Source organism: Schistocerca nitens, chromosome 11 (genome assembly GCF_023898315.1).
Source record: "Schistocerca nitens isolate TAMUIC-IGC-003100 chromosome 11, iqSchNite1.1, whole genome shotgun sequence".
Lineage (NCBI taxonomy): Eukaryota > Metazoa > Arthropoda > Insecta > Orthoptera > Acrididae > Schistocerca > Schistocerca nitens.
In genome coordinates, this window is record NC_064624.1 from 111,619,361 (window position 1) to 111,635,434 (window position 16,074).

At 39.8% G+C, this 16,074-nt stretch overlaps 1 protein-coding gene across 1 annotated transcript in view; it reads left to right on the forward strand.

The window, feature by feature from the left end:
- LOC126212941 (ankyrin-3-like) overlaps positions 1-16,074 on the forward strand; it is a 94,593-nt gene that overhangs the window by 58,380 nt on the left and 20,139 nt on the right. The gene's annotated exons all lie outside the window — the stretch shown is intronic.

Here is a 16,074-nt window from a genome sequence, read left to right on the forward strand (position 1 = left end):
GCTCACAGCAGTACCTGTTTCTTCAAACATACATGGATGTCTGAAGGCCATTGCACAGTAGACCCATAAACACACACACTGGAAGTAGAAATAGCACTTTCTGATGGCTCACAATGCTTTCGTTGAATTCTAATAACATTTTCAACAAATCTTTTGTTAGCAGATAAGTTAGCAAGAAGAAAATCATGCAATAGCCAAGATTTCCATAGCTACGTGGATTATTTAGGTCTTATTTGCAGTCAACATTTCTATTGAATTGCATGTGTACAACAAGCTGTTATTTACGTTAGCTCCTGAAATGTTTGAAGAAAAAGGAAAATTAGCTGTGGCCACTGCAGGTTCCGTTCTAGTGATGAACACAATCATGGACTGCTCAGATCACAGACAGACACCACAGTGACATGAGCTGTTGGCAGCTAGGGAAAGCCCGCTCTGTTCTCTGTGCTGTACATGCTACCCTAAACCGCTTCCTTCAAAGTACCCTCTGTTCTCGTTTGTTGTCTCCCCTGCTTCTGGGAATGAGATACCTATAAATGGCGTTATACTCTCTAAAGTGAAGGTGAAGAAGCGGAGCAAGTCTGTCGCTCCTTACCAGGACCAGGGAAACATCTACACTAAGTGGTGAAAAGTATCCGGACTCCCCATAAAACATACGTTTTTCATATTAGGTGCATTGCGCTACCACCTACTGCCAGGTACTCCATATCAGTGACCTCAGTAGCCATTAGACATCGTGAGAGAGCAGAATGGGGCGCTTCGCGGAACTCATGGACTTCGAACATGGTCAGGTGATTGGGTGTCACTTGTGTCATACATGTGTACGCGAGATTTCCATACTCCTGCACATCCCTAGGTCACCTTCTCCGATGTGATAGTGAAGTGGGAACGTGACGGGACATGTACAGCACAGAAGCATACAGGCCGACCTCATCTGTTGACCGACAGAGACCATAGACAGTTGAAGAGGGTCTTAATGTGTGATAGGCAGACATCTATCCATATGATCACATAGGAATTCCAAACTGCATCACGATCCACTGCAAGTACTATGGCAGTTAGGCGGGAGGTGACAGAACTCGGATTTCACGGTCGTGTGGCTGCTAATAGGCCACACATCATACCAGTAGATGCAAACAATGTCTCGCTTGGTTTAAGGAGAGTAAACATTGTACGACTGAACCGTGGAAAAACGTTGTGTGGAGTGATGAATCACGGTACACAATGTTGCCATCCGATGGCAGGGAGTGGGTGTGGCGAATGCTTAGTGAACGTCATCTGCCAGTGTGTGTAGTGCCAACAGTAAACTTCAGAGGCGGTTATGATGAAGAGCAATTCATGGGTGGTGATTGCATCTTTCAACCCGAGCAAACACCTGTTCTGAATGCACGGCTTGGGGCGGAGTGGTTACACCTCAGTAACATCCCTGTAATGGACTGGCCTGCACAGAGTGCTGACCTCAATCCTACAGAACGTCTTGTGATGTTTTGGAACACCAACATCGTGCCAGGCCTTGCCGACTGACAAAGATACCTCTCCTCAGTGCACCACTCCATGAAGTATGGGCTGGCATTCCCCAAGAAACCTTCCAGCACCTGATTCAACGTATGCCTGCGAGAGTAGGAGCTGTCATCAAGGCTAATGGTCGGCCGACACCATATTGTATTCTAGCATTACCTATAGAGGGCGTCACAAACTTGTAATTCAATTTCAGCTAGGTGTTTGGATACTTTTGATCACATAGTGTATCCTAGAATGCTGCAGCACAGTTCAAGGTGTGCAGCAACGTATTTTAAATTCGCCATTCGTGATGTTTCCATTCTGTAAAACCTGAAATCTTCGTTGTAGTGGTCAGTCACATTAGTCGCTACACCCATATCAGTACAACAGTTTTTTGTGTTGTGTATCTCCCTTTTACTTTCTAGGTATATATGTGGGTTTCGCTGACAATTTCTGTAACAAAATTCATTAACTCTAAAAAACTATTCGAGGGGAATTAGTAAAAACTTTTTTGAAGTTTACTAATCTCTAAGGAATATGTTGTCATTCTCAATCGGAGCATATTTGGAACATCTCCCTTGAAGAAGATGATATAAAAACATAATTCTGAAACACCACATGACCACCTCACAAGAAAGGCGACTGGGTTTCACAACAGCTCTGCCGCTTCAGGCAGTTCCACATAATGCTCTGTCTTCCTTCATATTTCCTTCCCGCTTCTAGTCTGTTCTTTCCCATGACATTGCCATACTTCAGTGCACTCCCTTGTGCAACACACAAAGGAAGGCGCCTTTTTGTGTGAAAACTCCATACTAGGCTCTTAGAGGAGGGTCTGTCAAATGTCTACTGACCAGTCTTTGCTTAATTTTCCCTGTGCTTTTTGTAAATATTAGTCCTGCAGTGTTTTCTTCTGGTAGAACTTAGTGTTTTCCTTTTCTGACCTGTTCCAGTTATTGGTCCATCCCCAACCACGTCAAAATGAAAGACATCTTTAGATACATCTATTCTTTCTTATGAACATATCACATTATAAATACTCACTACAATGCTAGTGACTAGTAATTATCATAAATTACTTTTATTTTTAGATATATCTGAATATTTATGCACCACTTACTGAGCTGCTCCAAAAACTGGAATTCATATCATTCACATAATAATCCTTACACTCAATGATTCATTTCTCATTTATTTTTATTGTTACAGAAGTGTATTCCATAATTTTAAACGAAAATCAATGTTTGAATGAAAATGCTTATCGCCACAGCCATGTTTTCAAGATGCCTATTATTTACACATTAACTTTAAATATGTAATTCTATCTCAATTATTTAGAAGTAAAGTTGGGAAATCCATTTCTTAACTTAAATAGCGTGCATGTCACAAGACCCAACCAGTATCTTCTTCATTGCCTCAAGCTATGTACACTATTGCATTATAGCTATTCATCTGCTTACCATGACAACCAGTTCACACACAAGTATCCATCCACGTTACGTGCATATACATGAAGCCTCTATTCTTATGTCAATGGTAAATTCATCGCCCAGTTTCGTCGTGAGAAATCACAAACGTTAACCAACACACACACACACACACAACTACAACTGCCAAAAGTAGAAATTGCCACATCTTCAGTAACATAGTTCTCATTTGATACACGTATCTCCAACCAGGTTACTGCCATTGAACACCACTGCTACATGTAGCATTGTTTGCAGAGCTCTGGAAATACTTGTATTTTTCCATGACAGCACTTGCTCCATAAGCACTACTTGTAAACTGCACGTCGTCCAAACACCAGCCACAACTTTTTCACTGGTTATCACACTACATACAAATTTCCATCAACTGGCATATGTAGCATAGTTCCTTTGTCTGTGCATTGCACTTATGTTTAAATTATTATGCACTAATATAAAACACACACACACACACACACACACTCACACACACTCAAACACTTCAGTTACTACCTTGCAGTCTCCAGATATTTGCCTGCATCTTCTTCTAACTTGAGGAAGGCACAATGGACTTTCTCTACTTTCTATGTGAAACCATGATTTCATGAATTTTTACTGAGATATATTTGGTGCATTGCCTTATGTAACCTATTTCTCATGGTTTTCAATCATATTGAATCATTCTTGTATCCATGACATATACTAATACAGTCTGATAAATATCTTTACACTGAACCTAGTAACAAAACCAAATTCTTGATTTCAGTGAGAGACAACCTGTAATCAGCCCTTTATATATATATATATATATATATATATATATATATATATATATATATATATATATATATATATATACTTACTTATCGCGAATGGACCCAGAAGGATCACGCAAAGCTTTCTGACGTCGTTTCTTCCATACTTCTTTCATTCGTTCTCCATGTTTTCTTTTTCTTTCTTCTGTCCATTTTGTTCCTGGTCTCTTTAGTGCTTCCTTCTCCAACAACACATTCCACTTTTCCACCTTATTTCTAAAAGTTTTTCTATCTTTGACATCTTTAAGTTCAATATTTGCTTTTTGTAAATCTAATTTTACTTGGCTAATCCATGGTGTTGTCGATTTGACTTTTTCTATGTAAGTGAGAATTCTGTTGGTGAGTCGTGTGGGGGGATGTCTAGTGACATGTCCATAAAATTTTAATCTTCGCCTTCTTATGTCTGCTGCCAGGTTTGATATAGTTTCTGTGGTTCTTCTTGATTGTATCCGGTATCCTTCTTCTGTTAATTTTGGACCTAAAATCTTTCTCATAATTTTGCGTTCTTCTTTTAGTATTTTTTCTAAATCACATTTTGTGTGGAGTGTGAGCGTTTCACTAGCATATAGTGCTGCTGGCTTAATTACTGCGCAGTAGTGTCTGATTTTTGTGTTCGAGGAGATGCATTTTTTATTGTATATTTCATGTGTCATACCATATGCTCTCTTCATTTTCTGTTGTCTGATCTTCTGTGCAACTTTCTCTCCTCCGGTTGGCTCCAAAATTTCACCTAGGTATTTAAAATGTTTTACTCAATTTATTTTTCCATATTTTGTGTTCAAACTGTGTATATGGAATTTCGTACAGAAAAATTCTGTCTTTTGAAACGAAATTTGTAAACCTACTTTATCCGCGCATTCCTTAAGGATCTCTATTTGTTTGGTGGCGATTTCTTCATCATCTGCAAGTATGGCCAAGTCGTCCGCAAATGCTAAACAAGATATCTCCACGTTGTCTTTGGTTCTACCAAGATGGATTGGTTTCCAGTAGGATTGATTTTTTAATTCTTTTTCCCATTCCTTAATGACTTTATCCAGGACTATATTAAACAAAAGTGGAGATAGCCCGTCACCTTGACGTACTCCAGTTTTTATGAGAAAAGGTTCAGAGATTTCTCCCCTGAATTTAACTTTAGATACAGTGTCTGTCAGTGATTCTTTGATAAGCCTTAGTGTTTTGGAGTCAATTCCAAGTTCCTCTAAAATGTTAAACAAAGATTGCCGGTCAATTGAGTCATAGGCTTTCTTAAAATCTACAAATGTACAAATTATGGGGGCATTTCTAATTGCTTTGTGTTTTAATATTGTCTTTAAATTAAATATCTGTTCTATGCATGAGCGACCGGGGCGGAAGCCTGCTTGATAATCACCAATTTGGCATTCCAGCTGCTCTTGTGTTCTTTTCAGCAGGCGTGTTGAGAGAATTTTGTAGGTGACTTGTAAAAGTGAGATTCCCCTGTAGTTATTGACATTTGTTCTGTCTCCTTTTTTATGAAACGGGTGAATAAGGGCACACTTCCACTCCTCTGGTAATTTTTCTGTTTCCCATATTTTTGTTATTATTTTTGTGAGCTCTTGCAACATCTTTGGTCCTAGGTTTTTTAATAGCTCTGCAACAATGCCATCTTCGCCAGATGTTCTATTATTTTTTAAGTTATTAATGTGACATTTGATTTCTTCCTGTGTTGGTGGTAATGAATCCGGTTGAGCGTTGGCACAGATTTCTTTGGGAAACCTTAAACTAGGTTCTGGGCAATTTAGTAGGTTAGAAAAATATTGAGCCAATACTTGACAGTTTTCCTGGTTTGTTAGGGCTAATTTACCATCTGGTTTTCTGAAACATAAATTTTGAGGGATATATCCTCGTATTTTATCTACGAAAGTTCTGTAGAAGTCTCTTGTATTATAGTTTTGGAAATTTTCTTCTATGGCATCCAGTTGTGCCTTTGTGTACTTCCTTTTTGCTTGCCTAATAGATTTTGAAACCTGTTTTCTAACCTCGTTAAATAAATGTAGACTTTCTTGTGATTTTTTACTGTTATATTCTTGAAATGCCTTTTTTCTCCTTTCCAATGCATTTTCACAGTCTGAATCCCACCAAGGGTGTTTGAATATCTTTTTCAAGGGAATAGTTTCCTTAGCTATTCGCGTGATTTTAGAATGAAATTCTTCCCATGTGTTTGCCTTTTCCTTCTCCCATTCTTCTTTTACTTTAGATTCTTTAATCTTCTTGGTGTCATATTTCTGTATTTCTGTTTTCTTCTGATGACTTCTTCGTGCTGTAAACTTGATTTTAATTCTAGTTAGGTAATGGTCTGAATCAATGTTTGCTCCTCTGCGTACTTGGACGTCGTAAATTTCTTTTTGTACTGGGTATGAAATCGCCACATGATATATTTGAAACTCGCCAATTTGTTGTATAGGAGATCTCCATGTCTTTTGTTTTCTTGGACATTTTCTTAGAGATGTTGACATTATCTTCAGGTTATTCTGCTTACATAGTTCGACGAGCCTTGTACCATTTTTATTGGTAAATTTATGTGCAGGATATTTGCCTACGGTTTTTTGGTGGATTTTCTCTCTCTCTCTCTCTCTCTCTCTCTCTCTCTCTATATATATATATATATATATATATATATATATATATATATATATATATATACATATATATATATATATATACATATGTGTGTATATATATATATATATATATATATATATATAATAATTGTGTCTGCTTATTTTGCTGATCATACTCATAGACTTTTTCAGCCTCCCAGTCAGGTACTATTCAACGTTCACCTGTTTCGTGTGAGTGCACATTGGCCAGTGTGAATCAAATAAATCTATTGGCCGAAGCTTCAATTCTGTAATAAAGGTTTTAATGGAAGTTAAATTTTTACTGCGGTAGCTTCGTAATATGACAAATACTGTGCTCCATTTTTCTCTGAATTTCCTTCCCCAGTCATTTCAGAAGTATCTGTCATCATATTTACTGTATGTTCCCCCTACTGCCCAGTCTGTAGCATATGACCTACAAACACCATCTGATGGACATAGTAGCAAATTAAGTAAATTTTAACGTTTTGCCAATCTAATTTCTGAGTGATTGTAATTTGGTATGTTAAACTGCTAGTATGAGGAACTCATGAGAGGCAGTGTGTAACCTGATTGTCTCACTAGGTAAGTCATTTATCTTAGTGGATTAGTCGATCCACTGTCGCCTTTGTCTGTATTGGTCCCATTATCTGTGGATGGACAGCTGCCCAGTGGTCTCTGTGTTAATACATGTATCGGAGCAGTCTACCTCTGCACTGTGGGGCAGCCACTGGACACAGCAGGACCAACCCCCAATATACAGCCACACAGTGAGCATAGCGACTGTGGCCGGACCCTCATCACAACCGTGCAGACCACAGGTCCCCACTCAGGCCCCGTCTGTGGCATGTCGTGAGTTCTGTCACTACGTAAGCATATATTTAAACAAATTAGAGGAGGGTGGCGTTAGCGAAGTGTTATGGCGAAAAAATGGAATTTTAGTTTCTAAAAAGCAGAGATGGCAATGGTTAACAGTAAACTTATTGTTTTAAGCGATGTCAACATCTTTCTTTGTATTATGTTGATTCACTGTGGTAGTATGGGGATTGTTTCCTAAGCTAAAATTCTTTTCCAAAGTTTCTGTATATATTAATGTAGTGGATGGCGTTTCTAGTTTCATTGTTGGTTATATATCTCCCAAATTAATCTTGATGGGAATGGATGTGGAAGTAGGTTGCTGGTGCATTGCTATATGAGATGAACATAAATTTATGGACTTTACCAGCTGCAAAAGTGAAAGGTAGAGTCTGCAGAAAGTGAAGCATGTAAGACTGGAAAGATAACCTCCACGTAAGACTATGAACATCACTTCATGTGGAATTTATGTTTAAATATACATTACATCAACAAGAACTGAAGTTTCTGGAACGGCTAACGAAACTAAATGATACTTCACAGGTTGAGACAGTATGTGACATTATGTCAGTCATTGAATAATCCAATCAAATTTACACAGAACTTAGTGGCATGAACCGATTTATAATTTGGCATTGCAACCACACTTACCTGGACACATGCGTTGGTCCTGTTGGGAAGAACATCCTAAAGTCATTATATCCTCTCTTGAGGCAAAGTGGCTCATAACCATTGCAATTTGTCCTTGATATCACGGTTACTACGACTGCAATGGATTGACACCCGACATGATCCAACTTGTTAGATGTGGATGTCTTTCGGGACATGGGGGTATTTCAACGTCATGCAGACAATTCATGGAGATACATCCTATGTGTGAGTGAGCATTTTCATGTTGATTATTGATGTCACAACACTGTTGCAAGAGAGGCAGCAAATAGGGACACGGGATGTCAGTGGCGTACCATTGTGCTGACAGTGTCTTCAGTCAGTATGATTCTTGAGCTGAGGTCATACCCAGTGGTTCCACACACCATGACACCAGAAGTAACACTGCTGCACTACGACTGCAATGGATTGACACCCGACATGATCCAACTTGTTAGATGTGGATGTCTTTCGGGACATGGGGGTATTTCAACGTCATGCAGACAATTCATGGAGATACATCCTATGTGTGGGTGAGCATTTTCATGTTGATTATTGATGTCACAACACTGTTGCAAGAGAGGCAGCAAATAGGGACACGGGATGTCAGTGGCGTACCATTGTGCTGACAGTGTCTTCAGTCAGTATGATTCTTGAGCTGAGGTCATACCCAGTGGTTCCACACACCATGACACCAGAAGTAACACTGCTGCACTTCTCCAGAATACAGGAAGAATGCGACCTCTACCAAGGTCGCCGCCATAATGCCTGACGATACAAAATGTGATTCATTGCTGTAATGCCAGTAGTCTATGCGTTATATTCACAGCACCACCCAAGTAGTAGCCTTTTCTGTGTTGGTAGTAATGACAGCTACACGTGGCTCAATAATTCCATAGTCCATCTGCTAGTAGTCTCTGACACCAATGCAGGGACGAGGAAGACATGCTCATGGCCTTAGGGACTGTGAGCAAAACAATACATTACAGCGATTGGCTGGTCCAGCAACAAAAGTGTTATGTGAGGTGACCACGAGTGTATCTAAGAAGATTAGAAAAATGAGTGAAATGTAAGTGATACACTTTGATCGGTTGCAATGCTGTCTCGAGGCAGTAAAATATTGCCGGACATGATAGTGTGGCCAATCTGGCTCCAAACCTAGAGAGACCTTAGATACTTCTGTTAGTACAGGGTGGAGCAAATCAAAGTGGCCTGGGAGGTTGGATACGATTGCACGTGAATATATGCATGTAGCCACACCCTGTGACATGCACGACATGTGATCCACCACGTGATCCACATCAGTTCAGATTGTAGTGCGGGCTGTGCCAGTGTGAGTGGAGCAGAGCAAAGGGGGCGATGGTACTCTCAGTGGAGCAGCAGGCGTTCGTTGTGAAAAGTTATGAGAGAACGAAGTCATGGAAACGGTGTGGTCAGTTGTTTTCTGCAAAATTTAATGGTGTTAAAGTGTGAGCAACGAGTCCCATGCAACGCTTAATCCGAAAGTGATGTCAAACAGGATCTGTTTTGAACCAGGAAAAAAAGATGCCTAAACTCCCCTGCACACCACAAAACATGGCTACAGTGCGCCAGAAAATGTTTCAGAGACCTACCAAATCAATCCAACACCTGTCACAAGAGACCATGATATCACACTGATAATGCAGACCTGCATATCCAGGGTGGTCCATTGACTGACTGGGCCAAATATCCCACGAAATAAGCGTCAAATGAAAAAACTTGTCTAGCTTGAAGGGGGAAACCAGATGGCGCTATGGTTGGTCTGCTAGTTGGCTCTGCCATAGGTCAAACGGATATCAACTGCGTTTTTTAAAAATAGGAACGCCCATTTTTTATTACATATTCGTGTAGTACGTAAAGCAATATGAACGTTTTAGTTAGGCCCCTTTTTTCACTTTGTGATAGATAGCGCTGTAATGGTCACAGACATATGGCTCACAATTTTAGACGAACAGTTCGCAACAGGTAGTATTTTAAATTAAATTACGGAACGTAAGTACGTTTAAACATTTTATTGCGGTTGCTCCAATGCGATACATGTACCTTTGTGAACTTATCATTTCTGAAAACGTATGCTGTTACAGCATGATTACCTGTAAATACCACATTAATGCAATAAATGCTCAAAATGATGTCCGACAATCTCAATGCATTTGACAATATGTGTAACGACATTCCTCTCAACAGCGAGTAGTTCGCCTTCCATAATGTTTGCACATGCCTTGACAATGCGCTGACGCATGTTGTCAGGCGTTCTCGGTGGATCACGATGGCAAATATCCATCAACTTTCCCCACAAAGAAATCCGGGGACGTCAGATCCGGTGAACGTGCGGGCCAGTGAAAATCTTATATTTTAGACATACCATATTATAATGTTCAAAATAAGAAAGAAATAAGAGAAAAATAAGATTGACATATTTGAGGTACCTAGTAGTTTCCTGAGAGCATGGCAGAGGATGTCCTGAGGTGGTATTGTGTACCAAAACCAGTAACGAGTAGGCTAAATGAAAACTGCTACTAAGGACTAAAGCATAAACACTCATCAGCCAGAACATTATAATCACCTATGTAATACCTGATATGTCCACCTTTGCAATGGATAGCAGCAGTGACCCATTATGGTCTGGAAAGGAATTGGCACCACACTGCCCACACAAGGCACCTAATTCCCAATAATTCCTCACCGGAGGAATGAGCTCTTATGCCACATCGAGGCACATCCCAGATGTGTTCGATCGCATTCCCATCTGGTGAGTTGTGGGACCAGCACATTAATTGAAACTCGCCACTCTGTTCCTCGAAATACTCCATCACTTCCATTCCTTGTGATATGGTGCATTACCTGGTTGAAAAACGCCACTGTCATCGTGAAACATAATCCTTATGAACAGGAGTATGTGGTCTGAAACAAGCGTATATTACTTGTTGGCCATCATGGTACCTCGAACAATCTGTACTGGACCTATGAATGTCAAAGTGAATTTCCCTAGAGCACAATGGAACCAGCGCCAGTTTGTCTCTGTCCCACAGCATAGGTGTCCAGGAGCTGCTAATGGTCAAGTGCCCATTTCAGTCGTAGTTGTTGATGTCATGGTGTTAACATTGGCAAATGTATGGGTTGTCAGCTGCAGGGTCACACTGTTAGGAGTCTTGAGGGCACTGTGTGTTCAGACACACTTGTAGCCTGCACCATCTGTCGCGTTCTACCAGTCTGCCTGGCCCCAACCCCATGACGTCTGGACATAGTTTCACCTTGGTTTCGCCACATGTCGAAGGCACTCATCATAGCGCTCCTCGAACACTCAACAAGTCGTGCATTCCGAAATGCTCGTGATGAGGGTTCAGGTCATCATAAAATTCCCTCCTTCAAAGTGAGACATATAGCATACCTTCCCCATCCACAGATGGACAGCACATTTGCTGATCCTACATCGACTGTGCATGCGTCTGACTAGCAGTCATTCCTCGTGAAGTGACGCTGCTATTGCCAGTACACGTTTAATCGATGATAGACAGGTGATCATAATGTTCTGGCTAATGAGTCGGTTATTTATAAATTGCAATGATCGCTGTTCCACCTGAGAGGGTATTGAGAAAATGCTCAAGAGTCGAGCAGCTTCCAAATTATGTCAGCTGCAGATAACACATGCGTAGAAAGTGTCTCTGTGTCCTTCACAAGTATCACACAACATCTGACACTGTTCACGGGCATTATAAAAACGTGCTGTGGTGTCCAGTCTACCATTCATGGAGATTTGAAACCTTGATCAGTTACACTGCAGCTGGTGGTGTGTTTGTGTAAGAAGCCAGAATGACATCTCACCGCTTTTTCGGTATGCTTCAATTTATCTGTCACACATCGAATTATGTATTCTGAAACAGTAACTTGTAACAGTACACTTGTTTCAAACGGTGTCTTCACTCTTCTTTGGATTCACAGACTGAATAGCGTTCGGTTTTGAATTTGAATGTAACACCTTTTATTTCACAGATAAGAGAGACATCACAAACTACCGACCTGTTTCACTACTTCTATCATTTACCTAAATTTTTGAGAAGGTGATGTATTGTAGAAGATTATATCACCTTGGCAACAATAATACTGTCATCAAATCACAGTTTGCCTTTCAGAAGGGGCGCTCTACTGAGAATGCCATGTTAACACACCAGATAGTACAAGTATTAAATAACAAAAAAGCACAGGTGGGTATTTTCTGTGACCTATCCAAGGCATTTGACGGTGTAAATCATAATATACTGCTAGATAAATTTTGTATGGTCGATGGTGTAGTCAACCAATGGATCTTATCATATCTAACCAAAAGGTTGCAAAAAGCTGTATTTAGTAGTAACTCAACCAACAGAATCCAGGTACATAATTCTGACTGGGTGGAAATCACATATGGGGTTCCCCAAGGCTCTATCTTAGGTCCACTACTGTTTCTCATATATGTTAATGATCTACCATCTAATGTACAGCAAGCAGAATTAGTTCTTTTTGCAGATGGCAACAGTATTGTTATCACTCTCAGTATTAATACAGAACTGGAAGAAATGGTAAACAAAGTTCTCAAAAGTATCATTGTTTGGTTTTCTGTAAATTGTTTCACCCTGAATTTCACAAAGACACATTGTATACAGTTCTGCAGCTCTGGGGGGTACTGCATCAGTGATAAGTGTAACACATGATGGTGAAGTAATACATAGCGTGGAAATTTTTAAAATTCTTAGGTGTCCATCTTGATGGCAATTTTAATTGGAAAAATATAAATTAGGGAACGCCTAAAAAGCTTAGTTTAACTACATATGCACTTAGAATCATAGCAAATTTAGAAAAGAGATAAATCAGTAAGTTGACATATTTTGCTTCTTTTCATTCAGCAATGCCATATAGAATAATGTTCTGGGGTAATTCATCTTTAAGAAAGAAGCTCTTCATTTCCCAAAAACGAGTTGTAACAATAATATGTGGCGCTCACACGCGATCGTCTTGTAGCCATCTGATTAAGGAGTTGGGCCTACTGACTACCGCTTCATACTACATTTATTCCCTCATGAAGCTTGTTGTAAACAATCTACTACAGTTGAAAAGGAACCATGAGGTACATGATTACAATAACAGAAGAAAAAATTACATTCATTACTGAACATTAATGTTTTCTTTAGGTTGCCATTAAGGTTTGAACAAAAAATTTTGACAACTTACCCTGTGATATAGAATGTCTAACAGACAGTATGGATAAATTTGGAAATAAGTTGAAAAAGTTTCTTCTTGAGAACTCCTTCTACTCTGTAGAAGACTTTCTATGTTTGTAATGTGTAAAAGGTAATGGGTGGGAATCGATAACTCAATCTGTATTTCTTGTTACCATTTTGGTGATGTTTAGAGTACAAATAGACGTATAAATTAACCGGCAATTTGAATCTAAAATGACTCATTCCACGGCATGACAATCTATCGTGCAATTTGATGCATGGAACATGAAAGTAAGTAACAAGCGTTTCTTTCTATTGACCATGAGTGGGCAAAATTCACTTAAACATCTGAAAATTCGGTAACTGTCTTCTATCGTACCTCATTCGTTTCATATTATGCAACATTTATCAACGACATTGTACCTTGTAGACATACTGTATTTGGTTATTTTGTCACCTCCTTGTGAGGCATTAAAATACCAATATACATAAAAAAACTCGCAGTGTAGCTATCACACGGTAATGGCGTACGAGCACTCTGTCTAAGACTCGAGGAAGTCTAACGACTTGATGGAACAGTAAGTGATAAGAATCAATCCCTACATGTTATATGTTTACTTCTAGTACTCATAGATCAACTTTTTCATTATACCAAAAATACCTTACGCCTCAGTTGCCTTTGATGGCGAGTAGCGAGCGGCGAGACGGAAATGACGTCCCTTGTGACAGTAGTCTGCTTGGCAAAGGAGCAGTTCTGCGCTGTCGAGTTTCTCTCGCTGTACACAGACACGCAGGTCGACCCCAGTTTTCGGCGCATCATCCGCCTCACCCAGTGGTGACCCCCGATGCAGCCGCCGGGCTGTCTGCCGTTCACCCAGGGGGCGACGCGACGCCTGGGGCGGCTGGCGACTTAGGCTGTCGTCATCCTGGCCCCAGGGCAGAACAGGCGCCATTCACCGTGTCATCTCACGTCACGCGAGCGTTGCCTTCCTTGTGTCGTCTTGGGTCACCAATAATGTTCGGAAGCGACATCCCACAGACTAACAACCTTGCACAACATCATATCACTGACATAATTCATCTCCTTCTTGATTTATATCCCATTTCTTCGTGTTCTGGGATTATTTTCGCATCATTCTGACAGACAACAGCGACGAAAGAACCCAAAGAGATTTTTAGATACCTGTCTCCAATTTCTTCCCCCTATAGTCCGATTCCTTTCTCCTAAGCGGGTAGGAAGTCAAAATTTTTTTCAAAAAATCGACTTTTCGAAAATATGTCTGTTTTGTAGAGTACATCTTTCTGAATAGTTTTATGTATAAAACAAATATATTTCAGTGATTATAAGGCACGCTATTTGGTCCTACGTGTACCAAGATGAAGTGCTACACCCCTTACCACAGACGTCTGCTGTCATACATACGTGTATTTCACTGTGTAGAACTCGAATGTTTATATTTGCGCCAGAGATGGACATACGTGTAACAAAGGACTATTGACATAGAAGAAATGTCTTGATGGCGGCACCCAAACACCAATGAAAGCTTTAATGAATGTGCATGGAAAAGATTGCCAAAAACCAATTTTTGTGTGGAAGAGATGCACTTGCTGTTGGTGTTTATGATGCAAAGCCGGATATGTATTTTAGAGGAAATGGGAATCAAGGGCAAAGCGAACTGCATCAAACCTTTATATGCAATAAACAGAGAGCGTGTAGTGAAAGCACGTAAATCATTTTTAGAAGTGGAGGAATGTGGAAAAGACGAAAACTGATTTACAAAATGGAAAAAACCTCTTTATGGTGCTGGACAGTTCTAAAAGATGCCAAATGCAGTCAGAAACTTTAATGGCCATTTCCTGCAAAACACAAATTTCTGTTCTCAGGTACATGTAACATCCAAAATAAATATCCCATTCCTTTTCCAACGTGGTATCCTTATTAAACACAAACTCCTTAATGCAAAACTCTAGAATTTTCCATCTCTATTAAAAACTGTGGTAAAGTTTGAGATAATTAACTATAAAATTAGAGTTTTTTTCTAAACATGAAGCTTAAAATGTAACAGGTCATCCATTTTCTTGTAAATTAAATTAAATCTAGAATTTCATACACCTTTATGTATGGATTGTATGCTGTGCAAAATTAATCGAAGAATCTCTCTTACTTATGAAGAAAAGTGTACCTATAGCAAAAAATGCAACCAATAGTAAATGAACAAATTATAAAGTTTCACATGTAAAAAAAATTTATTTCGTTATGTTTTTGATCTTTCACTGCTATGATTGTGAACCCAGGTCATACTGACAAAAATTCTATAAATTTATTTGTTAAAATATAGACAGTAGAATTTAGTATCTTGTGGTGCGTCTTCTGCTCCAAGTCGGCCCGTTTTACCTCCAACCCCCCTTAACACACGTGCTACAAACACCATCTCAACCGAGCGAGGTGGCGCAGTGGTTAGCACACTGGACTCGCATTCGGGAGGACGACGGTTCAATCCCGTCTCCAGCCATCCTGATTTAGGTTTTCCGTGATTTCCCTAAATCGTTTCAGGCAAATGCCGGGATGGTTCCCCTGAAAGGGCACGGCCGATTACCTTCCCCATCCTTCCCTAACCCGAGCTTGCGCTCCGTCTCTAATGACCTCGTTGTCGACGGGACGTTAAACAACACTAACCTAACCTAACACCATCTCATGACGGCAGTACCACAAGCGCATTGATGGGGAACTCTCTTTCAAATTTCTCTGTGATTATGCTGTTGTCTATTGAAACTATGTTGACCAATGGTTGTTGTAAGCACAATTGTTGAGCTTTCTACAAATCTTATATTTATACTTTATTTTGTACCAAATATTGTGTAATATGTTAGGCTACAGGTATGAGAAAATGAGGAGAAGTGAGATGTATGAATACCTGAATGCTGTCATTCGTCTTACGTGGGCCACTACTGTCGTTGGCAGTGTGTGTTCTATTATCTG